At 41.8% G+C, this 26,671-nt stretch overlaps 1 protein-coding gene across 2 annotated transcripts in view; it reads left to right on the forward strand.

Annotated features, from left to right (window-relative positions):
- Nucleotides 1–633: 633 nt before the first annotated feature.
- LOC147722680 (cadherin-10-like) overlaps nt 634–26,671 on the forward strand; it is an 862,765-nt gene continuing 836,727 nt past the window's right edge. For both annotated transcript variants that reach the window (XM_086965170.1, XM_086965171.1), the window contains exon 1: nt 634–1,012. The gene's annotated coding sequence lies outside the window, so the exon portion shown is untranslated. The remainder of the gene's footprint in view (nt 1,013–26,671) is intronic.

Below are 26,671 nucleotides of genomic sequence, written 5' to 3' on the forward strand. Positions count from 1 at the left end.
TTGAATATAACCATAACAGAGCCCGTTAGGTTGCAGTCAGAGCGCTGCAAGGTTTTTTGTCACCGCGACTTTGCTACCCTTAAGTCTCGAGGGTGATCTGGTGTCCCCTGCTGCAGGCAGCCTAGCTGGCTACCAGTTTTGCCCTGCCCCAGAGAACCAGCTCTTTCAGTTCCTGTTATCCTAGTTGAAATGTTCAGATGTTCAAATACAAGCAACGCCAGAATTTTTCCTCGTGGATGCCAGGGGTAAAAGGTAGAAGGATTCTGCGTGTTCTATCAAAAGATATAACTGAAAAAGAAAATACCGGCCACTTCCCCAATAAGCTTTGAAATTGCGCAGGTTTGAAGAAAGCATGTCTACGCGTGCTCTGCAGGGCTACCTATGTGACGTTCTGTATGGCTGAGAACATGACCCTCCCTTTAACTTGCCACCTTGCTAATCCATAATTCATGCGTGCCGCTTCCGTGCAAGGGATGACTGCATTGAAAGGGCAGGCAGCTCCGTGCGCAGACCGCGCGCGCTGCCTGGCAGCCCGCTCCCGTGTTCCGTCTGAGCAGAAAGCTCCCCTCAGATCAGGTTGATTACTTTTGAATCAGGGAAGAAGTGATTGCGACGCCGGGTTGCTCACAGAGCTCTCTTTGACCCTCCCACGGCATTCACTTGCAAATCACTGTCTGCCTGGAAAAGCCGGCGCGTTTCCCCTTCGTCTCTAACCTTCCCGGGAAAAGTGCTGCGGCTCTATCAACGGAGGCTCTCTGTGTGAGGGAGGGATTTTTTTTTATTAATCAGGAGCTAAGAAGGAAAGCCAATCAGAGCGAGCGCTCTCCCCCTGGCTTCGCTTCTCTGCCTCCTAGAGTTAAAAGTGATGCAGAGAGAGGACGCCCGTGTTAGACCGGAGGAGAGCCGTCCTTCCAAAATTACAGGAGAAAACAAACAAAAATATTGAAGAGTGGCAAGGGGGCTGCAGTGCCACCTCCCCGGGCGCCAGCCTGTGCCCCGCGGCAGAAATAAGGTAAGCCGCGTTCCACTGTGATAAAAGGTGTCTGGCGCGCTCTTCGCTGAGAGGCAGTCCTGTTAACTGTGATGCATGTCATTGCGAGATATATTCCATAGCCCTTGAAGAACTTTTCTAGCGTTGCGAAATGAGAGGCGCTGAAATGGTAAATGCGAATTTTAAGGCAGCTACCTATAGATTCTGTACCGTATTTGTACTACGTAGTCGATGCTCTGCATACTGTATCTGAGCGTCTCTCTTTTGGATGGAAATGTGTATTTTTCAGGTTAGGCAAGTTTGCCTATGTTGCTGTCTCGCGAATCGGAGTGCATCGCTGTTGAGTTTCATACAAATGCATGAAAATTAAATCTTACAACTTTCGTGCGTCATGTGTAAATGTTCTTTTGCACACGTTGGGAAAACCCGGACGTACCACATACAAGAATAACCGGTCAGTCCCAATGTGCAATGTCCGGCACATATCACGCACACACAAACACATGCACACTACATATTGCACATGACAGAGTGCTGTCTCATTTCAGTGTGACATATTTTACTATATTCGCCCTTCGAACTAAATCTACGAAGTAACACTATGTGCAGCCACATACATGTAAAAACAAAGTACATGCGATGCTGATGCGAATGGCTACATGCAAATCTACAAGGAGCAAACTGTAATATCAAAACTAAGTAAATAAGTCGCTTCAAGCTGCATATCCTGGCCAAGCGCTGAGAAGGAAATGACATTATAGACGAGACAGTATGGCTTAAAGAGGGTGAGAATAAGCGGAGCACTCGGGGTATGGATGGATGCATGCGTGATATAGCAGATGCATGAATGAATGGACGGATGGATGGGTGAATTGATATGCGAAAGGGTGGGTGGGCTGATTGATGGAAGGGTGCATGGGTGGATGGATGGATGGATCGATGGATTTTCAGATAGGTTGTGCTATGAATGGTTCGTTCGGTGGGTGAGTGAGTGCAGATTTGAGCAGGAAGAAGGGAGACTTATGAGTGCGCGAGTAAATGGGCGGGAGGCTGTATGGATGAACCGATGGATGGAAGAATGGGTGGATGCAAGGTGGCTGGATACCAGGAAGAAAAGATTATTGGACAGGTAGTGGGTGAATAATCAGGAAGGCAGATGACAAACAAGCAAATAAGTAGATAGACGGAAAGACAAGGAGGCAAGCAGATAGATAGATAGGAAGAGCGATTGACAGAGAGATACGTATAAAATAGACAGACAGCTAGATACAGATAAACACAAACAGACAAAATAGACAGAGAAAAGGAAGGGGGCAATTTGGAGGATTTATACACTACACACCTCCAAGACCATTTATTGTCACTGCTGCAGCACAATCCGTATTTTATGTACTGTTGATGCAACGTGGGTGAGTGCAGAGGAATGTTCCCCTCCGGTAACTGTTGATGGTGCTGAAGGAGCCGCAAATTGTAACTGGCAGAGGCTCTTTGGCGATGCCTGCTGCATCCAGAGGCGTCGCGAAGCCCCACAGCCTTGAAGCCCATCCTGCAGGTGCGTTCAGTGACAAATAGCAACCAGCATTCGGAAACTGACCCATTATCCTTGCTGCTGCTGCACAAATGGAGCAGTTTGCTCTAATAGCCATCTTTCATTCCGGTAAAAGCCTCTCTATTATCAAAAATGCACATCTATTACTTCCAACTTGCTTTGAGGTACATTATTTTGTACTCTGTGTTTTTTAAGGGACATATAAATAGCAGCCTGTCACTCTCACGCGTTATAATAGGATTTGTATGTGTTTACTTGTGTCCTCAAACTTTGCCTGGACTGTGTTTGTGAAAATGTGTGATGTCTGGAAAAGTATGCAGTGCCATGCTTGAACCAATTGCACTTCTACTGCTGTTTGTGGGGATTATATATATTTTTTTAATTAAAAAGGAGTAAGATACTCTGTTTCAATACACTACGCACTCATGCAGCCACAAATGACCAGGTTCATTGGTACAATCAGGATTACACTGTTGGAAATTTAAAACAGAGTGATTCGGTTTGCACCATTTAAGCCCTTAGGAGCCACAACCCCACCCCCCCCCCCCCCCCCTACACACACACACACACACACACACATACACACAGCTCCTCCAGCAAGGAGGATTGCATCACAATCTCATTTCCAGTATGACCTGCTATCTTCTTGGGAGGAAAATGAATGGCACTGCAAAACTTCTTCCATGATGGTACCAATGCTGCTAATCGATGTCACATTATGAGATTTTTATTGAAATCGAGGTCATTATCGGTCTTGTTTGCGTAATACGGTTTTGAGTCCTGCGGAAATGGCATTTGTAACTGGTGACCGTACAATCATCTGGTGTTTGCAGAGCTCCAGTATCATTGATTTCCTTCTTTTCAGTGGGTGATATCTGGAAATGACAGCATTGATTAGTTTACTCAGCAGCACGACATAAGAATGTCTGATACCGTAGTACGCTATAACAGAACCGCACACATCTGAACCTAGAATTGCATACTGTCCAGCATCATATCACTCAGAAGAAGCCCTGATTGCCATATTATCTTTTTTCACCTAGGGGCAGCATTATTGTAGAGGTTTTTTCTTCAGTAGTTGGTGGAGTGTAGCAGGACCATGTCTAGACCTCTAACACAAATGCAAATTCTATAAAGCATGGTTTCACCTTGTTGGGGTGTTCAGTGGCATGTAACGGCAACAAAAGGGTTAAGCTCAATTTAAAGGCTTTGATCATGGTTGTCTGGGACTTGAGCAATAGTCTGAAGGCGGGGCATTATTCACGTCATCACAATAGAGGTTGACAGCAAAAATGCCTTCCCAGGATTGGCTATTGCCTTTGATACATGATCTTGTCGATCTGTTACAAAGAAACATGGGGATCAGGAAAAAAGACTGTAAGAGAACATGGGAAGGCTGGATTTCTGATGTATGAATTGCAGGATGTGCTTTTTAGGTAATTAGTAGTTTGGTGAGCAATCGTGAATTCCCATCAAGAGTTGTGCAGCATGATTTGAAGTCCAACAAATTAACAAACGTGGAACTTTGGTAATGAGAAAAGTGTAATTTTAGCATTGCTATACCAAAGCTAGAGTATTTCAAAGCAAAGGGCACGCAGCTTGACTGTTTGAAATGACACCACAAAGATTGTGTTTGAAGTATGAATCTGGATGAAGGTTTATTCAACAAAGGTTTGTGTCTTCTTGTGTTCTGGCAGGTTTGAGGGCCACTCCTTAAAACGCATCCCTTAACCAAGCTTCGACCAATAATGACTCTGCTAGGGGATCCCCACTTTGAAAGGCCAAGCCCCACCCAAAGTCTTCCTCTTCTATTTTGCCATAAACCAGCACAGTCTTAACCCCTTCGCAACGGGGGTAATTCCCCTGCTGCGCTGGGGGGCGCGGGCGCGTACAGCGCCCCGTGCTCATGTTGAGCTCAGCTCATCATGAGGCACGGCGCTCGTGTGCTCATGACGAGCTGAGCTTGTCATGACCACACCCATTCCCGTGGAACGCTCAGCACAGCAGGGGAATTATCCCCGCGTGTGAGCATTCCACGGCTCATGACGAGCTCTCGTCAGGAGCATGGATGGAGTTAATGCATGTGTATGCTGGCCAGTTGTCTGGGGGCACCATGAGCCTATGGGCCCCATTCAGACCAGAATTTACACTAATTTTCCATGATATGAATGTAGGCAGGGTCCAATGCACTGCCTTGCTCATGGGCCTATAATGCTGTTAAGATGGCCCTGCCATAAACCCTGTAAGAATGGTATGGAGTCAGCTTGCGTGCCATGGTAAGCCACACTAAGTTGTTGCCCTCTTTGATGGTTTATAAGTGCGACTTGGCCAGACTCAAATAATCTCAAGATGACCCTGCTATCAAAGTCAGTGGCAGCAGTAGGCCTGGCTTTTGGTCATTGCAGCCGCTGAGGGGAGGAGATGTGGCACAGCGGCCACAGCTGCCCACTCAGGAGCTGGGGATTCAGATTTGATACTTGGCGTCGGCTCAACATCCTATGATTCTGGGCAAATCACTTAATCTGCCCATGGACAGCGCCTGGATACCCTCATGGGAATAAGCCACGCTAAATAAAAAATATTTGTCTGAATGAATCATAAGAATTTGTTATAGCGCACCAGATTGGCAATAAGGTTCACAATACCCTCCACCAGGGCCAAACTGAAATCCAAAAGAAGCCCAGGCAAAGTTGTTCAACCCAGCCCCACCGCTCAGAAAGATGCGTGTAGTATGGGACCATGAGGGTATAGTTGGGTGATGGCAGCCTATCCTCTTTCGAAACCACCCCCCAGTTTACCGCCCACTGGGAAAATGCAGAGTGCCAGACAGGCCAGTCTGAACCCATCCTCTAACCCCAGACACACCTTGATTGAGACACCTGCTCAAGCACGTGCCCCACTGCCTGCATATCATGGCCTCTGCATGCACATCCATTCTCAGTATGAGTTTCACAAGCATGTGATCATGCACAGGTCGTATGCAATAATTCAGTCACATCGCCCTTTCCCTTTTGACAGGTACATTCTTGTTCGAATAATGTGCTCGTTTCCCAAATGATGCATGCTCCCTGATATCTCTATGGGCAATGCTTGCTTAGAAGAAAAGGCCTTGAGATAACGAAAATGCAATTTCGGCTGTGTATTATTTACTGCAGGTGCTGTTTCCTCGCTCTACTTTAAGAGGCTGCTTCCGCGGACCATTCATAACCGCTTCGCCACTATCAGCCAAAGTAATTCATTTCGGCCCAAATAGCTCGGAGCCTGACAGAATAAAAGGAACGTGGACTTGCTTGCAAATAGTTACTGCTGCATCTTTGCTTCTTGGCCGTCGCCAATCCGTAGTCAAATGACATTTTCATTTGAAAATGATTCTCAGCACCTGTGTTCAAAGGGAAAAGACGAGTCACCAAGGCTTACCGAAGAAATGCGCGACTGAGGCAGAAGTGAATCTGTGATTTTAAAGCCTTGCTTCAAGACACTTTAAGCAGTTTCGCGACCCTCTTGATAAAAAATTAAAAACAAAAATGCATTCATATAAACACGTAATTCGCTTACGGTCAGCTCTCATCATCCGTTGGTCACTTCAGGTGGCAATCATCTTTTGCTTCCGCCCTCGACAGCCTACACTATGGGGCAATGGGTCAGCCCCCTTCATCTGTTTGATGTATTGCTCTGTGATTGACTGCATTTGCCTGATTAGATAAGCCTAGACACCTGAAAACGAGTACGCTGAAAAGCCAGAGCTAATGCGTCTGGCCTAGTGGGTCACTCCTTTATATTTATATTTTGATATGTGTGCAATTGTTTGCATAGTGCACATCTTTACAGAAAGAAATGCATGCATATATTGCATATGTTTGCAAAAACAAATGTATTTTCAATCGCATGCTTGCCAAGGACAGACCTATTGGCTTTTGCCAATGCGTTTTGGGATGATGAGTCTGTTTTCGTTCGTCTAAAGCGGTGCTATTGGTAGGAATATTCAGTTTCTAGTGGGTTCGGCTCCCCGACAGGTCGTTTAAAGTGAAAGGCTAGCGGTGGCTTTCAGTGCAGTGATACGTGCTGTTTTCGAAATGTTAATTTCACTGCATGCTATCCGTTCCTTAGGCATAAACGTAATGTTTGCACTGCTGGTATCTCCTTTTGCGCAGAGAGTGTGTCATCGAATCCCCTCGAGGTGCTTGCCCGTGCTTTTTGATTTATTACTGATGTGAACAGGGAATTAAAGTGGCTCGCCGTAGTTCAGCTATTTTCCATGAAATATCACATATAGGTTACTCTCTTTTCTTCTGCTTTTTTGTGCTATTTTCTAGCAAAAGACTGGACATGCCACACTCACTACTATACCTTAATGCACACTTATTTTTCTTTTTAAACGTGTTCCCATTAATCTTCAACAGAGGCGGAAATGGAACAGTTTGGCAAAGCAGTCCAAACTAACACGACAACTTCCCATAATAACAATCTTTGCATAGAGACTCAGGTCCGTTCTGTAAAACCTGCAGATGATAACTACACAGACGAATCTGCTATTTCGAAACTGGTGTGGTGTTTGCATTGGCATGCCTAAATAATGATAAAAAATAGAATATGTAGTATTCAAGGCATCTGATATCTACTTCGAACTGAAGCCTTTTATGAGGCTTACTAAAGTAGGGTTACAAAATTAAAAAACTCTACTGTTAAATATTGTGCTTAGACAATGCTCATCATGATATATAGTGGGGCGAAGTAGCCTCACATGGTAAAGTGGCATCACATGCCTAGGCTTTTCATCCTGGAAAAAGTCACTATTTTAGGTCAGCATTCTAGTCAAGGATGAGTGAGACCTGTCATCAGAGTTGTGCTCTTCTTTTTAAACCAGGCAAAGGTGGTCAGAATCAATACATGTGGCTTGCTTTCTTCATTTGTGTGTCATTTGCTTTTCTGTAATGATACAATGAGTAAAGTAAGAATGGAATGGAATGCGCCCAGAGTACAAACTAGTGGTAAAGAATAATTAAAAAGTGTTCATTCGTCATGAATGCTTTTATGAATCTAAATAATTAAAGTAATATATATTCTTCATTGTCATTTGATCAGTTTGGAGTTCCTGAGTTTTCAGCAGAGGTTCTGCATAGATGGGGTCAGGGAATGTGAGCGACAGAGAAGACGTGGAGTAGGAGCCATTGTTGCCTTGTTTTTCTTGACTGGGCTGTGCTGCGGGGAACCACCATCCTCAGAAGTGATCATTAGCCCAGGAGGAGGGGTTAGGACTGCCGAAATTATTTTAAGCATGCAATAGCACAGCGGGTGCAGGACCTAGGTGCAAGAAATGTGCTGTGCCATGCTGCTGGGGACGACTACCCCAAGAAGTCACCGTTAGCCCAGGAGGAGTGGCTAGGACTGCTTAAAGTGTTTTTAGGCATGCACAGCTACCACTGGCGCGGGCCCCGGCAAAGACCAGACCAAAAAACGTCCAGAGCTGCCAACTTTGGAGCCAACTTTGGAGCTGGTGAACCAGGTTTGAGCCTATGTGTCGGCTCAACATCCTGTGTTTCTGGGCAAACCACTTAACCTCCCAGTGCCTACCAAAAATGAATGTGTCCTTGTGTTATGTTACAAGTGCTCATATAAAGCCCTTCAATACCTTTGGGTCGAGTTTGCCTATATAAAACCGCAAAACAAAAATTAGGCCCATCCTCATCCGCCATCGTCCAGAGGAGGCTGAGTTGGGCCCCCTCATGGCCTTCATCCACTGAGCGTGGACATGAGCTGTTTTGCTGACATATTATGGAAGGTGCAAAGTGAGACTTATTTAAGGCCATTTTATGTCCTAATTGATTTCTCAGGGGCTTACCGTGCCTGCTGTCTGCATGGGCCTGTTTTTGTTCCATTTGGCCTACTGTTTAACCTGATGTGGAAGCCAGGGTACTAAGTTGCAATATGGGTAAATGCAAGCTGAGGGTATCCAACTCTGCTAGAGGAACAAAATCCACTCTGGACAGGTTCATTGAGTGAGTGGTGGGATTCATCATTAAGGAGATCCAGCTTGCTGGGCGGCGGCTGTCTCTCGCTGCTGATAGTCTTGACTTGCCATTACCTGCCATTTTTATTGACTCATCAGCACTTATTGGTGGGTCCCTAGGTAATGGGTTAGGTGGCTCCACATCTATTTGCCAAACTCTTCCAGCCCGCTCCCCTTCTGTGATGATGGCTTTGCCTCCTGTGGCCTGCCCCTGCAAAGCATAAGAATCGTGGCAAACAATCTAGATAAAGGGCTGTCATGCGGATTCTCTGACCTCACATCTTTGTGACCCCCCCTCACTCCTAACTCTCCTTTCATGGGCTCTGGTTTTGACTTTTAATGCCTTCCTTCCCAGATGCCTGACTTACTTAGTTCAGTTTTGTCCTTCAGCCTATCTCCAGCCTCTTATTGAATATAAGCTGTCAGAGGCTTTGGGGCTTGGAGCTGATGCATAGAGCAGGGAGAAACTTAATTCCGCCTCAGAACACATGGTTAAGCAACCCTTAAGCCATATCGATGCCAACTGGTCTCTATCACATACTTATTTGTTGCCTGTCAGTCCCTGCCTGGAACCATACCGGGGCACCACCTATTCATCATCCTTCTGAACCCTCTCTACTCCCTATGTTGCGGTTTTAGCCAATGTCCCCAGACGTGACACCAGGCGATTGAGTGCACTCAACAGTTAATGAATAAGGCCCCTCACTGGCTCCATTCTCATGTTCGTTGCAAAGTTACCTTGTTTTCAGATATGTTGTTTGCGCGTAGGGTGGCTTGGGTGGGCACTATAGGCAAGGAGCATGAGGGTTATTGTGTCATTGTAAACTTTGTCAACTCATATGTTGGTGGGGAGTTGATTCATTCTGCTTACCCAGGTCTTGCTAGGCAAAGTGATCTGAAAATATAGCACTAGGGTTATTTTTATAGAGACTTGGTATTGAGGGATGGTGCTTTGAGAGATAGGCACATTCCCCTGCTGCCACAGAGTGTACCTTATTCTGTTCTAACTAACAATTGCTTCTCTGTCTGGGGAGTGTTACATTGATTGACTTAACTGCCCTACCCTATTGCTTCTGTTGACTGAGGCATTGAAGTTGACGTACCTAATAGGGCGTCCATTTCATCACCTGCCAATGACCTGAGTATGGGGGTCACTCATAGCAGCCCCATTAGGTCCTCACCTGCTCTTTCCTACTCTGACAAAAAGGTAAAGTTGCCTAGCTGGGACATTGCTGGGCTTGCAGCCAAAGTTCAATTGAAGAAATAGGTGGACTCCATCTCAGCGTTCAATATTGTTATGTTACCGGAGACTTGGCACCTAGTCTTTATTTTATGATGGTTTTATCTGCTTTTCTGTTCCCACCACACCCTATGGGGTTGGCAGGGTCCAGGCTGCCTTAGCTGACTGATTCAAGACTTCTCTCGATTGTGTTATTTCGCCCATTTCCACTAATAGTAGGCTAATTCAGACGTTTTCAGTCAAGCGGCCTAAAACTTTAAGCTTTGTTCTTATTCTTTTTTATAATTATTGTTTTTCCCCTAATGATAATCTCAACTATGCTTTACTTTCTGATTTTATCAGCGACTTGGAGCTTAGCCCCGCTCACTTAGATACTGGTCTGAATATTGTTCTAGCTGGGTAGTTTAATACTAAACTCGGTATTGAGGCAAAAGGTCTAGCTGATCCAGATTCACACATCTTGAAATTCTACCCATCCGTTTTTTTCTCTACTGGCACCAGGGACTGTAGAGGGCTGTTGTTACTTCCCTTTTTGCTCAAGCAGGACCTCAGCAATACTTTTGAAGGGGCTGCACCACAGTGCCTCATGATTCCAACCTTGGTTGTTAGTCTATTATTGAATATATTTTTTCCAGCAGGAATTTGCTTGATAATATTGAGCATGGGGCAGTTTTTCCTAGCACCTTCAGCTACCACAACAGTCTTTTCATCCCAATGGCTTGCCCAGAGCATCGTCCCGATATTATTGCCTTGAGAGGCATTAATGCCCTCCTAAGGACTGATGCTCTTAGGTTAGCGTGCAAATACGTCAACCTTAAAGAAGTCCTGCATAGGCTTTGTGTTGACAATCTGCCTCTGCTTTTTGATTGTTTTAGCCCAATAGATGACCCCATTTGTAGTTTTAACATTTTCATTACTTTAGGCCTCACTATTAGGTCATACCTTCTGATGTCTAGAGCTCGCATTAAGACGTCCGCCCACTCCTGGTTTGATAAAATCTGTAGGGAGGTGCATACATGTTTGTACAGCGCCTTAAGGGCTATCCCCAAAGACTCGGTGGCAATTTCCGACAATTGAACGTTATATAAATCAGCCATCCACAAGAGAAAGGCAGAACTAAGGGATGGGACTCGATCCACCCTGGGAACTTCTTGTAGGATCAGAGATACTGGTCTGATCAGGTACACCGTTAACAATAATAAACGTTTTCAAAGAAACTTTAACTTGGTTTGTGCCAATATCAGGGAAGACACTTGGGATGTAACCTTCAAACAAGTGAACCTTTCTGTTGATATAGCTAGCGGGGTATTTGATAAAGATATGCTTACTTTTTCACTGGATACAAAATTCACTGTAGAAGAAGTAGACAAGGCAATTCGTGCTAACCCCATGCATAAGGTCGTGGAGACTGATGGGATTCTCATGGATTTAAATAAGCTGGAGGCGGACTTGTGTGCCCCTGTTGTTACAAATTATGCTAATGTTGCATGCAAGAGTGCCATCCCTGAGTCATGCTGTTCAGCCATCATCGTGCCCATTTTAAAAAAAGGCAACAGGGCATCTCCCAAACCAGTATAGGCCCATTACATTATCCTTCATAGAATTCCATGGACCTCTGACAACCATATCATCTCTGATGTCCAATAAAGCTTGAGATCAGGTCTGGGGCACTCAAGAGCAATGCCTTGAATTCTATTTATTACTTTAAAAATATACCCTAGCTAAAAATGGCAGGGTCAATTGAGCCTTTATGTATCTGCACTGCTCTTTTGGTAGAGTAGTCAGATACAAGTTTTGGGAAGTCCTACAATTAAAGGGGTTGGACTTTGGCCTGGTGTCTTTTTTTATGCACCCTTCACTCGGATCTTAATGCCTCCATTAGATTTGAGCCGAATGGTGAATGTACATAGCACTTTGGCCTTGGCCGAGGCATTCAGCAGGGGTGTGTTTTGACACCAACTTTGCTTTTTATGTATATTAATGACTTGGGTTTTATTTTGGTTGACAAGGGAAGAACATGTAAATTGTGAATGGGCGGAGTGTCCCAGTCATTCTGTATGCAGATGATGCAATTTTACTGTCTAGAATATCCAATGGCCTCTGGATACTGCTAGACTTTTTTATGAGTTTTATGGATGGTCTAGGCCTGGTCACAAATTCAGCAAAACCCTTTGTTAAGGCCTGTGGCCCCAAAATTTGAAGTTGCGAAGTTTGGCACTTTGGGGAATTTCCATTGGTGAAATCCATGATTTTTTAAATCTGGGGATCACGGTTGACTGTCAGGGGATCTGGGCCCTTTATTTGAAGCAGAGGAGACTTAAGTTCTGCAATTCGATTGGCTATCTAATCTGCATGCCCTCCGAAATTGGCATTACGCCAATTGCTCCCATTGTGGAGACTTATAAAAGGAATTGCCTGCTTTAACTTATGGATTTAGTCTGTGGGGATATAAGGCAGCAAAATATCTGCAGTATGAGGAGAATGTAATTTGTAGGCTTATCCTTGGCATTTCGCCACGGTCATGACATATGCTGTTCTTCAGGAACTGGGATTACCATATGTTGCAGATGACATTAACTTGGCCTGCTGATGTTGTGGTCCTCCATTTGGTGCAATCCTGAAGCCTCTCTGAATAAGGAGCTTATTTGTGATTGCCTTTCCAGTGACAAGGGTCTCCATATGCCATGGTTAGTGTACATTAAGGATGCCTGCAGCAAGTTAGGCAGACCTGATATATTTTCTTTACCAGCTAATATTACCACAAGGGACAATAGCTGGATCAAAACCAGCTTCGGAGGATATAGAAGTGGGGGGGGGGGGGGAGAATTGTTTGAGTTAAAGAAGAATGAAACAGGGAGTACTTGCTAGTTCAAACCATTCTAGGGTTGAAATCTTATCTGGAGATGGTGCCCAGACCTGGGACAGGGTCTTATTGACTAGATTCAGGCTAGCCCAAACCAGGAGCCTGCGTTTCTTCCCATTGGGCCAGTATGACTCCGAATTCACCCTGGTCTGTCCAAGTGACGAACATTCCCTGAAGACACAGGCACATTTTGTATTTATTTGCAGGTTTTATTGCAGTTTTTCCTAGAAGGTTTTTAATTTCACTCCTCAAAGGCGTCTCTATTTTTAGACACATCCCAGCACTCCAATTTCTGCAGAAACTCCCTACACTAGGTATGCGTAGGCGCGGTTACTTTTCTTACACATGCCCTACGGTGAAGGAAAATACCAACACTGTCGCTGCTGTGATTATCACTGTGAAATATGCAGATTTTGGGCTGCTTCATGTTTGTTCGAAAAGTGCTGCTTTTCTGTGTCTGTAATAAGTTTTACTTTCTGGACTTTTTGTGGATATTTATGGATGGTTTTATGAATTTCTACTGTTTTCAATGTGTATGTGCTTTTATGGTCTCTATTTATGAACCAAATAAAGATAAAGTAAAGAGCCTTTGTCTGTTGTTCTTTAGTTGATACACCCATGTTTCATATATGCGGTAGATGGCCTGCATGTCCATTTTAGGTTTGATTAAAAGAAAAATTGGTTCTGTCGGGTAGTGAAACAACTAATTTGTAAATTCTATCCGCAGTTGATATTACCACCTCCCTCTGACAGGAATTCACAACAGGTTCTTGCAATAAATGAAAAGAAAAGCCTGTATAGAACTATTTGTGTCTTTATATTTTACAAGATGCGTTCAAAGTAATTTATAAATGACTGTCAATATCATAGTAAAAAAGTGCAGCATGTGACAATAGTGAATAGTGCTTATGTGACACAAACAATATGTACAAACATGATTTCCAATATAGACAGTTTATACACATATATACAGGTTTGACTTTCAAAAGAGGCCGTCCATTAATAAAAATTTGCAGAGTCCCATTTGTTGCTTTGTCAATTCTATTGGGTATCTGGAGTATTGGGGTATTGGAGTATTGGGGCCAATTGGAAAAAAAGTGTCGACGTTTCGACCCTTCGCGTGCCAAGATGAATGAGGTCGCAGCGGGTCTTGGTAAACTGACTAACTGCAGCGTTTCCGAGTAGCACTGTGAATTGTTTGGACAATTCCCTTTCCATCTTCGGATTTAAGGACCTCAATCCGACCCAGTCCAGGTGACTCAACTGCACTTGAATTCCAGGACTGTCGTGCGTGTTGCATCTGTCTTGAGAAAGACCCGCTGCGACCTCATTCATCTTGGCACGCGAAGGGTCGAAACGTCGACATTTTTTTCCAATTGGCCCCAATACTTCAGATACCCAATAGAATTGACAAAGCAACAAATGGGACTCTGCAAATTCGTATTAATGGACGGCCTCTTTTGAAAGTCAAACCTGTATATATGTGTATAAACTGTCTATATTGGAAATCATTTTTGTACATATTCTATGTGTCATATAAGCACTATTCACTATTGTCACATGCTGCACTTTTTTACTATGATATTGACAGTCATTTATGAATTACTTTGAACGCATCTTGTAAAATATAAAGACACAAATACTTCTATACAGGCTTTTCTTTTAATTTATTGCAAGAACCTGTTGTGAATTCCTGTCAGAGGGAGGTGGTAATATCAACTGCGGATAGAATTTACAAATTAGTTGTTTCACTACCCGACAGAACCAATTTTTCTTTTAATCATAATACACCCAGGTTCTGAGGGACACAGGGTTAACCCCAGTTTTTTCATGAAAAAACATTTTTGGTTTGAAGCATTTGTTTAAGTGTATATAGGTCACATTAATCTTTAAGCTTTGAATCTGAACATTCCAATACCTACCACAGACTTGCTTCGGCATTTCATTCGACCAAAATATATTTGATTAATGAAGGTTGCCGCGCTAAGTATGTCTTGCGTCTACTAGTGATACATTTGAACCTAATTGCATTGACTGGTAGGCCATGAATTGACTACAGTGCTGGTTTCCTAAATTCATAGTTTGATTCTCTAGCCTTTCCAGCAAGTTCATGAGTCTCTGTACTGGTCCATCGTATGTGATGTTCCAATACCTGATGGGCGCCATGACCACTGATCTGTGCAGCACTAACCAGTAGTGACTTGGTAGACATGGTAAGCTTTTGAGAGAAAGTATATCTGCTGGATGGCACACTTGACCTTGCTCTTTTTGTTTATAAATTGCACAATCATGAGACAATATCAATTCAAAACTCATCATCAAAGATTTGGGGTTTGATCCAAAGATGTAATATGCGTCAGCCCCTCAGAGGCTCTTAGACAGTGGTTGGCAGTCTACACAACTGAAAATAAATATATTTAACTTTATTAAGAGCTGAGGTGCACTTTCACTGTTATATTTCTGCAAAAAGATAAAAAATATCAATCAATCAAACCATCAGTATTTGTATAGCACAGCGCTGTCAGCCCAAGAGGTATCTAAGCATTGAGAGTGACAAGTCTCCAACGAAAAGCCAGGTATTGAGTCTCTTACTGAAGTTTGCCAGCCAGTGTGCTGTTCAGAGGTGAAGGGGAATGTGGTTCCAGGTCTTTGCTGCGATGCAGGAGGAGCGTCCCCTGCTTTGGCTGTGACAGATGCAGGTGATGTGCGCAAGGGTGAGTGAGGAGGAGCGCAGGTGACTGGAGGGTTTATGGAATTTTAGTTGGTGGTTGATGAAGTATGGTCCTTGAGCGTGGAGGGCTTTGTAAGTGAGCATGAGGATCTTGAACTGGCATCTCTGCTGGATGGGGAGCCAGTGGAGGTTCCCTAGCTGGGAAATGATGTGTGACTTTTTGGAAAGGTCTAGGATGAATCTGGCTGCTGTGTTCTGAATGGTCTGGAGTTTCCCAAGGAGCTGGATGGAGATGCTGGTATAGAGAGCATTGCCATAGTCGAGTAAGCTGATGATGAGGGCCTGGGCTATGGGCTTTATGGTGTTGATTATGATCCATCTGAAGATTCTGCAGAGCAAGCGAAGAATGTGGAAGCAAGAGGAGGCAACTGCGTTGACTTGTCATCTCATGGTCAGTTGGCTGTTGAGAACATTCCCTAGGTTGTGTGCATGGTCTGTTGTTGTTGGATTTTGCCCGAGTTCAGCTTGTCACCACTTACAGTCCCAGGCGGAGGTGTTGTTCTAGAAGATCAGTACTTTGGTCTTGTCAGAGTTCAGTCTGAGGCAGTTTTCTCTCATTTAGTTGGATATATTGATCATGGCACTGGAGAGGTTGGTTTTGGCATTGGTGGGGTCCTCGATGAGCGAGAGAATAAGTTGAGTGTCATCTGCGTGGGAGATTATGTTGAGGCAGTGGGATCTGACCTTGTCAGCAAGGGAGGGTCATGTAGGTTTCGAATAATGTGGGGCTGAGTGATGATCCTTGGGGTACGCCACATATGATGTCCTTGAGTTCGGAGGAGAACGGCTGTAGCTGTATACCCTGTGTGTGTCCTGTAAGGAAATAGGCTATCCACTTAGGGACATCTTGCTGTATTCTGATGTTGTAGAGCCTGTTGAAGAGGGTATTGTGGGAGATGGTGCTGAATGCCACGGAGAGGTTAAGAGTTTCTCCATGGTTGAAAAGAGTTCTAATGTCATCTGTGGCAGCAATCAGCACGGTCTCCATGCTGTGGTCAGCATAGAATCCTGATTGTGACGCATCTAGTAGGTGGTTTTGCTCTAGGACTCCAGTGAGTTATTGGTTGATGACTTTCTCAAGTACTTTGGAAGGATAGGGAAGCAGTGAGATTGTTCAATAACTTTTGAGATCGCTGAGTCGCAAGAGAGTTTCTTTTAAAGGGGTCTGACTTCTACATGTTTCCATCTCCTGAGAAGGTTGCTGTTTTGATGGAGGTGTTGAGGATACTGGTGAGGTCCATGCTGTTTGGGCTGGTTCTGAGCATGAAGCGGTGGTGGGGGCAGTGGTTGGTGGTAGCCCCGAAATGGATGGAAGACATGATGGCTGTGATGGTCTGTGTGGTGAGCGGAGACCAAGTGGTAATCGTTTGGCTGGTGTTTGCTGGTGGGTAGTGTGTTTTGAGGTTGAGAGAGGTGGGTTGAGTGTGGACGTTTTTGTTGATGGAAGCAATCTTGCTGTGGAAGTAGTTTAAGAGAGTGTTGCAGAGTTCATGGGAGGAGTGAATGGTGTTCTCTGTGGTTGTTGGGTTGAAGAATTCCTTAACTATTTTGAAGAGTTCCTTAGTGTGGCTGGCCCCAGTGTTGATTTGGGCGTTGATGGCTTCTTTCTGAGCTTCCTTAATGTGCTTGTGATCGATGCTGAAGGCTATTTTGTGGGTGGCTCTATCAGCTGGGTTTTTACTGTGTTTAATTGAACAGTATAGGGAAAGCGTGGTCAGTTATTCACATAATATAAATGACTGGATATTAAGGCAAAGGGACTGATAGACAGCACAACTCAGTGTTGCTAAGCAGATTGAATGGTGAGTATATGACTAAAAGTACAAGAGGAGATTCTTCTGGACACACCAGCAACATAAATGGCTATTCATTTGTAAATATTTGAATACACCTACTATGTAAGTAATATTTGTAAATACATTTATCATTATATGTTTTGCTGTGTATTTCAATTCAAAGTGCAATCTATTACAAGAAGATGTTGTCATGGAAGTTGGCAATGAAATTTGCCTCTTTTCTTTTGTAATGCATTTTGGTTTAAATGGCTTCTAATTAGATGTGTGGACCTCCCCAGCGCTATGAAATTAGATGAAGGAACACAGTGCCACATTCTCTACCTAATGAACCAGGCAGCTATCTTGAATTTGCTTGAGTTCATTAAATAAATATTTAAAAGTTCATAGGACAATAGAAATTCAATAAATTACAAATTTCAAGGAACCTGTGTAAGTTATGTAATACTTAACAGCCCATGTGGTGAGTGAACTTTGAATCTTTTTGGGAAAGTCTTTAAAAAAAGTCATATACACATAGTATGCGAAATGTGATTCAAAGAGAGTTTGGGCAAAACAACAGCCAAATGTATAAACATCATGCCTGGTAAGACATTAAGGTCATCTTGAAAATGTTGAAAATATTATGCAAAGTGTTTGAAAATTATTATGAAAATTCCTTGTACATAACTACTTTATAGACCTAGATCAAACGTTTTCATGATGATTACAGCATATTTTTAAACAGCGCCTAAGAATATAGGGTTATCGAATTACTATTCCTGACATTATTCCAAACAATATCTTAGTAATGCCATTATACTCAGAATAATGAAAGATTCAGTTGAACACACGGTTATTCAGAATTTCATGTAAGGCACATATTGACTCTGTTATCTATTTTTAAAATACTGAAGTGCTCATGAAGTACACCACTACTCCAAAATCAAATTGTTACCTGACATAAAAAAATTACAACATCCCCTGTGTCTGGTCCTCTTCAGCTCTGGAGCTCACAAATGACTACACCACACATGGAGCAGCCTAACACACATCTTTTTTCCTCCGCATGCAACCGTTAATTGAACGCACTATGTCATAAGCTTTAATGCCCAGATAACTTCCAACTGATTACGTAACTTTGTAAAGAGTACACCGAGGACCACAAGGGTCCAACTGCACATGAGCACATAACACTACACTCTGTAATGTTCAAACTATGACTTGACCTCCTCACTCCTTAGAATTCAGGAATCTGTGACTATTAGATGACATAGTAACAGGTTCCGCCCCGGCATAGTTCTTAAATATTAATTGGCAACAGCAGTGGCACTAACAGCTATTTTTGCAGTTGAACTAGTCTACAAGTTAGATGTGATTAGTAAATATCTCTCAGTTAATATGTAGTTCCTGGAAATCCCAGGTCCAATTCAATATTCTATCATTAAAGTTAGTGGGTTTCAGTAACAAACATATGGGGAACTATATGCTGTACAAATGTGTTATTTACACATTTAGCAAATTTGACAAAATAAGCATATTGCAGAGTTCAATGTTCAAAACGAGTCCTGCAACTTGCCTGATGACGTTTATTCTGACAAACTTTACAAAGCTGCCTACATAGCACACATGATAGAGCCATGCCTGTGCCCATTCCCTGGCAATGGAGTACACAAGAAGAATCAAATAGCGGGACTGGAAGGCACCTACTTCTCTGTTGCTTCCAAATGATTTGTTAAACTATGTATGCAGAACCTGTGGATTTAAGAATTAGAAAATTCAATTTTCAAGAGGAACTCAAGGTCCTCATCTCATCTCCAAACCTCAGACAGCATTGTTCATTCACTTCTATTATCCTTTACACTTTTTCTACTATTTTCCTCAATATCTCTCCATATCATCTTCTCTGTGTAGCACTGGTTAGCAGTGGTAAAGTCCCCAAAGTCCAAAAGCCAGCAAAAATGAAGTAGGCAAAAACAGGAGGTCTTAAGGCAACATGTCAGTAGAAACCCCAACAAGGATGCCAGGTCTGACACATACAAAAAAGATTCCCCTTGGTAAAAAATATTTAAGTTAAAGACTAAGTTAATAGGCCCATTTTCCACCATAGAGAAGTGATTCATAGAAAAAAATAGGCATGTCATTGTTCTCCATACAAACGTACAGCACATTATGGGGTCGATTAGGATCGCGGACGGACTTGAGTCCGTCCGCGACCCCAGAGTATGAGGGAACGTCCGCAGGGGCTGCGGCGTTCCCTCATGTGCGATTAGGATGTGACCGCCACCCTGGCGGTCACATCCTGGATATTTAACATTGCGGCGGGTGCTGCTTCAAGCAGCACCCGCCGCAATGTTAAAAGTGCATGTTTTACATTTACATGCACAAAGCGGCAGGCACCGCGCGGTGCCTGCCGCATTGTGCATGTAAATGCTGGGGGGTACCATAGGTACCCCCCATGTGCACCCCCCACCCGCCAACACCCTGGGGGCCCGCAACGGGCCCCCAAAATCAAAAGTACACATGCTTTTCCACGGCGGAAAAACCGCCGCGGAAAAGCATGTTTACTAATGCTTCCTAATTTGGCTGGCGGTGTCTGATAGACACTGCCAGCCAAATGAGAGCTTTTCCGCCGCGGTTGTAATCCGACCGCGGCGGAAAAGCAGCGGACAGAAACCAAGACCCACCAGCCATCGTAATGCGGCGGTGGGTCTTTGGTGAGTCCGCAGAGGATTTTCCGCCTCCTCCGGGCCGGAGGTGGCTTCCGCCGGCCCGGAGGAGGCGGAAAATCCTCCATCCTAATCGGCCCCTAAATGTTTACATTGACCATGTGTCACACATCAAAGTCTGCTGTTTATTAAACCTTTGCTTGAGGCGCAAATAGAACTAAGACCTATATATTTAAATGTCATTTAAAAAGTGAGCCATTATTCTCCCCTTCATTGTACATTTACTCACAGTTGAGACATATGAGATAAGAATATATTATATTTGCTTCTGTGTGATTATTATTTCCTTTATTGTATGTTTACTCGCATCAGACACACATATAAGATATGAATAAATACAATTTTCATCCATGACTTTTCCTTATAATTATGATTTGTTACCCAATCAGGGGCTTCTAATGTCAGGAAGTCTAAGTCCATATAGATATCATTTGATAAAAAAGAAACAGCCATCACAAATTCAGCAAGGTATGTATAACATAGGAAAGTTACTATGTGCATTAGTTGTGGTTTTCAAACAACCTCAAACCATTACCACAAAGCATTAGCCCATTAAAATATAATTTTATATCAGAGATGGATCAAAATAAGCCGTGTCTACCCTCTAAGCTCTAGTAGAGTGAGTTCTGTAAATATATTCAGAAAAGTATCTGTGGGTCAAAATTCAGACTAATTTTGTAGGAGACAAATTCCACACTGCAGATGTGTCCTAATAATACTAAGAATGAAATTAATGCAACAGCTTGATAAAAAAAGTAGTTTAACCAGAAGCCCACTATACATAAATCTAATATGCAGACAATGGGATATAGAGATGAAAATGTACATTTTCAGCCTTATTGATGTCCATTGTTGATGGAAATAAATGCTTCAGACATTCTCTCAGAAAGCAAAGAGTCAAGCATAGGGTAGTAAGAATAGAAATATTTACCCTGGAAACACTTGTAATTAGTACACAAAACGGCATGCAAGCACTTCAACCTGTGAATAGAGTTCTAATGGAAACCATAACAGTTTCTTAAATATTCACAGACATGTGTCCTTGAAAACTAAAATGTCAAATCAAGGGAGGCTAATTTAATCAGTACTGTGTTGGTTTGAGTACAGAAAGTGTGAAAGTTAGGCAGATATAATGACAAAGAATGCAAACATCTTAGCAAGTTTGGATGTTCTTGTCTTGCTGTAAGACATAATTGTTGGTTAATCATTCTGTTTGGGGATGGTGAATATTCCTCAAAGTGAAAGGGAATCTTAACATCTTGGTGTAGTAAAACAGCTTTAGAGACTTGATCCTACATCTAAACTATGGATACAAATTAGAGACAATAACAACAAAAGTTATATTAATTCCATGCAAACTATAGGATTTTTGGTTTGTGTACAATAGACAGAGAACACAAATATTCTTAAAATATGTGTTTAAGTCACACTGTTGCACCTATTTCACTGCTTATTTAGTATGTACCAATATGTGAAACTATATTTGTGTCAGTATAATCGGGTGAAATCTATAATTTAGCAATGTCATGAAACTGGAAAATTTGAGGTTTTTTTTAATCTACCCTTTGGTAATTTTTTTCCAATTTTTAGTAGGATGATTCTCCCACACAAAATGGTAGATTTAGTTGAACAACATATTGTACTGAAGAACAACTGCCAAGATGCCATGTTTCAGTTGTTTCTCCCTCAAATGCAATTTTCTCCTAGAATTTAGGTGTAATACTTTCACGGGTCATAAAATGTCACCAAGTATGCATAGTTTATTACAATTTCATGAAATTCCTAAATGTGAAATCCTACTTCTTCCTGAACCCCTGATTGCAAAACGGACTCTTACAGCCAGTCTCATCTAATCAAAGTATCTATATGAGCATGATGTAGTCCCTTTTATTTAATAATTAAAGAAGTATAAAGATGGCTGTTTCTAGATCACTATTGGAAACCCACACTGAAAAACATAGTGAAACGTGTTCCAATCTAGGCTGTTATGGAATTTTATGATAAACTATTACACCATTATATGGTTTTCTGCTGGACAGGCTCCAACTGGTTCAGAATGCCGCTGCCCGCTCCACTTTTGAGCTAACTCTAAACTTGCCTATGTGTGTCACACCTTTTGAGGGGCCTGCAATGGCTCCCTGTAAGGAAAATAATAGTTTTAAAAACTCTGCTTGTCACACAGAAAGCACTTTATGGGGAAGGACCTAGCTACCTCAAACATAGGATGTCCTTTTACTCTCTTCATAGAAATCTTTGATCTGCAGATCTGTTGTTGGCCAATGTTCCCTGTTTTAAAAGGTCCATAGTAGAAGGTAAACTCTCTCCTTTTCGGACCCTTCCACTGGAACAAAATGCATCTGTAGTTAAGAAGCTTTGAATCGACACCCTTGTTTCGAAAAAAAAATAAAAACGTGGCTGTTTTCCTGCCCCTAAATTATTTTCCCATACTGCGATCTTTCAGCCTAGTGCCAGGACACTCTGTTGACTAACAGTGTGCTCTACACATACCTACACATAGAGATAGACCATCATTGTAAACTAAATTTGTCAAGGTGTATGTGGCACAAAATATTGTGCATCACAAATTCGTTTCCTGGAAAATTAATATATCTGATAAACTCTAAAGGTACTCTACAGACCCTTTTTTGCGTTATAGTTACAAATGCATATAAAATGATTTTGTTGGGGCAATTTTGTTTTATATAAAAGGGTATGTGAAAACCTGAAGTGAGTGAAAGATAAAAATCAATTGAAACATGCTGGAGAAATTGGGCCCAATAAACAAGTTCTTTTTTTAATAAACACAAAAGAATATCAAAATAAATCTATGACCATATTACACATATTTAAATCACATGTGATTTCAAAAAGATGTAAAGTCTGTCCTACTTTTTATGTGCATAATTTGAATTCCATATGGGCAATTTATAAACTTTTAGATTATTGAGATTGTGCAAGAATGGGTGTTGAACATTTTGCAAATGTAAAGTAGCCTTTCTTTGCTTTGTTGAATGAGAGTCCAAAAGGTCCAGTCAGGAAATGGTGATTCAAACAAGGTTTTAATCTTCAGTAAAACAAGTCTCACAAAGAAATTTGCTGATAAAACAGCATAAACTGTGATACACCCGACGTTTTGCTGGTCATTTGGCTGCATTCGAAAATGTTCCATTTGTAGAAATTGTGAGCATTCCTGGTGTCAAAATAATTTTCTTTTGTAATTCATCTATGCTCATATGAGCATTTTACCCAACACATGTCTGTACATGGCGTTGATAAAAAACGTTCTTTACATCATAAAAGCGTTTATTTGTTTTGCCAACAGTGACATGCACACTTTCTTCGGGGACCCATTAACACCCATATCATATTTTTCGTGAATTGCCATCTTTCAATACATTTTGTTAGGATTTGATTTTGTTTTTTGATATTTATATATTGATTTACTAATCAAGGGCCTCTTAGCGCTTGTAAATAGCCATAGTGATTTCTGGCCAAATCTACTTTTAGATGAAAAAAACTGATTGAACAGAAAATAACTTTTCAATAGTTTGTAGAATCTTAAGAGATAATTTGTTAATCTTATCTGTTTTGGAAGAATCTTCCATAGGGTGGAAACTAACGCCACAAAGCCTCTCCCTCCTTGATAGTTGTTCTGAAAGCAAGGATTGACCATGAGTTTTACAGTTATATCGAAGGAGTCCAGATACAATATAAGATTTGATTTTGTCCGCTACAAAGGGCAGTGCTTCAGAGTAAAGACTTGTATGTGCCATGCAATGATCTTGCAGTTTATTTATTGGTTGATTAGCAGCCAATCAATTTCCGCTTATATTTAAAAATATGCCTCTTAATGTGCAATTTTCATTTGAATCATATTGTTAGGTCATCACAATCTAAGTATGGGTACGAAATATAACATGTACTTGACAAATGCACATAAAATTGTTGCGCGCTGTAAATACTGGTTTTATCGACAAGAGCAAGAGGCCCTACAGGAGGAAGAAAATGAATTTTTATTTAAGAAAAAAAAACACATACAGACAGTGATAAAAAAAACTATGAGGCGTACGTCGCTTTTTATGACTATTTCAGCAGTCCCAAGTCTTTAAAATACCTCACTCCATAATGCCATTGTAGACAGTCTACCCTTCATGAATTATTCTTTTGGTAAACCTCGTGAATTGTATCAATCACATCCATTCATCTGTCACATTAATCTGCCACATTTTAGCAAGGGTGATACAATAAAATTCAATCACAGTCCAATCCATCATAATGCACAAAATAAGACGTCAAATTGATAAAATCCTGCTACCTCAAAACTGGATCTGGGGCCTAATGATATTTTCATAGTAAAGTTCTTTATCAAGAAAAAAATGCAAGTTGATTATCTTCAGTTAGAAGTATGGCCAGAAAATTGTCGCTTTCAGTATTTCCATGTGAAGAATCTAGCATGTCTGGCAAGTAGAATGCTGCCCATGAGTTAAAATATACATTTTAAAATAACCTGACCAGTGGGCTTTTTCAGCATTGAATAAACGTGGATGTTTGAGTTTCTTGTTATAAAATATGTGGAGTCGCATCCAATAACCTAACAAGATTGACTTAATTTCATCTTTCTCTCACAATTGTCTAAGTGCTTCAGAGTAGTTGTATTTGCATAAAACCCTGTTTTTGTATCGAACCCTCATGTTACTTTCTCTCGATGTATATTTAACCCTAATCAAATCGCCATCTACATGCACACATAATATTAATAAGTTTAGCATGAGCCTTTATTACCAAAAAATGTATCTAGGGTGTCCTGTTCTGTGTGCTATGACCATTTCATAAGGAAGATTCCGGAGCCCATTTTTAATGGTGAGAAGAGAAATTTTAGCACACACAGTTTGGTGCATAAACACAATACAGTGCAGTTAAGGTACCCATCAGGCACGCATGTACCACTTATTATAATGAAATGAAAATGTGATGGGTTGACTACGCGAAGAAATGCCATTCTCTCTGTGCTGTATTACAGTATATCATTTAATGCACACTCTGACTCTGATGACGTGGTACATCCTTATGCAAATCAGACTTGGTCCCACACGATTGGGAGCATTCCAACCCAAAATACCATGCAAGGTCCCAGCTAAGCACAGCAAGGACCTACCCCAAACTGGTTTTAGCCTTCTTGGCCTTATCAGTGGAATGCAGTTTTAGTTATGTGACACAACTATAATGGGACCAAGGTATCGGCCTGTACGTTGTATTTTGGTTCTTATACTGGAACACAAATGTGAGAAGTGAAGTGTGTGAAAAAGTCACAGCCATGGGAAAACGTGCTGATGCATTCCAATCCATCATAAGTAGATACATACAACATAACAGTGAGGTGGGTAAGTTCTACCAGACTCTGGATCCCTTACCATAAAAACTGTAACAACTGGGCTATCACCCACCTCCACTGTGATAGCATGGCAGTACATGTTTGGCAAATAATATCTTTCTACTAGCAGATGCTCATGCCTATAATGCCCACATCTATCATCTGATAGATTGGAATTACTTCTTCCACTTTGACCTTTGTGAATTTGTCAACTTGGCCTCCAGAGGTATATTTGAAACACTGATGTTATTGCTTAGAAGATACCTTTGATTTGTCTTGCAGCTGAAACTTCTGCCAACATTCACAGGGCTCTTTAACATGTAAACTACTGAATTAGGCATTCAATACTCAACTACAGAGTTATACAGAAACCTTTATTATCCTTGACCACTACCAGACAGCATATCACCCTGGAGTCGGTACTGGAAGAGAAGACATCTACACCCTTGATAATCTTCGGATCAAAGCATATGTGTTAGGTCCTTGATAATGTTGACTTGCCATTTTGTGTTATCAGCATAAACCATTCACTTCTGCTGTAACATTGTATAAGTTTCGTAATCGAGAGCAAAGCTCTGAGTGGAATAGTTCTTTTAGTTAGATGTCTCCACTCAATTTGTCAACTATGTGTGCATACTCTCCCTAGGCTCTTTGATATGCATGGTTAAAGATTTGTTTAGCACGCAACACTCAACAAATATTGAGATTTTATTGCAAATCTTAATTTTCATCCTTTGCTGTCTCTCTGTCCTGTTGGTGAACTACTGATGGATTTTTCAAAGCAAGCTTCCAAAGTTAAAAAAAGAACAATCAAAATAGCATTTTGTAATAACCTTGTCTGTGGCATTTGTTGCTGGGCCAGTGCCCTGCATCAAACACCATTCTTAAACCTTGCTGGAAGATTCTCTTAAAAGTGGGTTAAAGTTAAGCGGCTTCATGTGTAGCTGGCTCTTTTAGCTTTGTGAAATAATGCAATTTTTTTAATCAGTTTCATTCCCACCTTTGGTATCAGTGATGGACTTGTTAGGTTATTTCTAATTACGTTATGGAGTTTTCAAATAACCTTACTGTGTTAAGAAATGTGTAAACTTTATGCAATAGACTCAAAATGTTGCTGCATATTCTGTATGTTTAGGCTAATCAGGTCTTTATAGTTCTTCAATAAATACACTATTTTCCATTTCTGGAGAAAGTCCTTCTCAAATTTCTCTGTCTTGCACACAGCACATAAGGGAATACTAGTCCTTTCTTTTTAGGCCAGTCCTACTAGACAAAGCAAGCTGTCTGATTAACTTACAGTGGGCTTAAAGTCCACCCATTGCTTATCATTTGTTGGCTTTATACAATCAATCAATCAATCAATCGGGGGTTTGAAAAGCGCGCTACTCACCAGGGAGGGTCTGAAGGCACAGGGTGGG

The sequence above is a fragment of the Lissotriton vulgaris genome, chromosome 4_1 (genome assembly GCF_964263255.1).
Source record: "Lissotriton vulgaris chromosome 4_1, aLisVul1.2, whole genome shotgun sequence".
In the NCBI taxonomy this organism is placed as follows: domain Eukaryota; kingdom Metazoa; phylum Chordata; class Amphibia; order Caudata; family Salamandridae; genus Lissotriton; species Lissotriton vulgaris.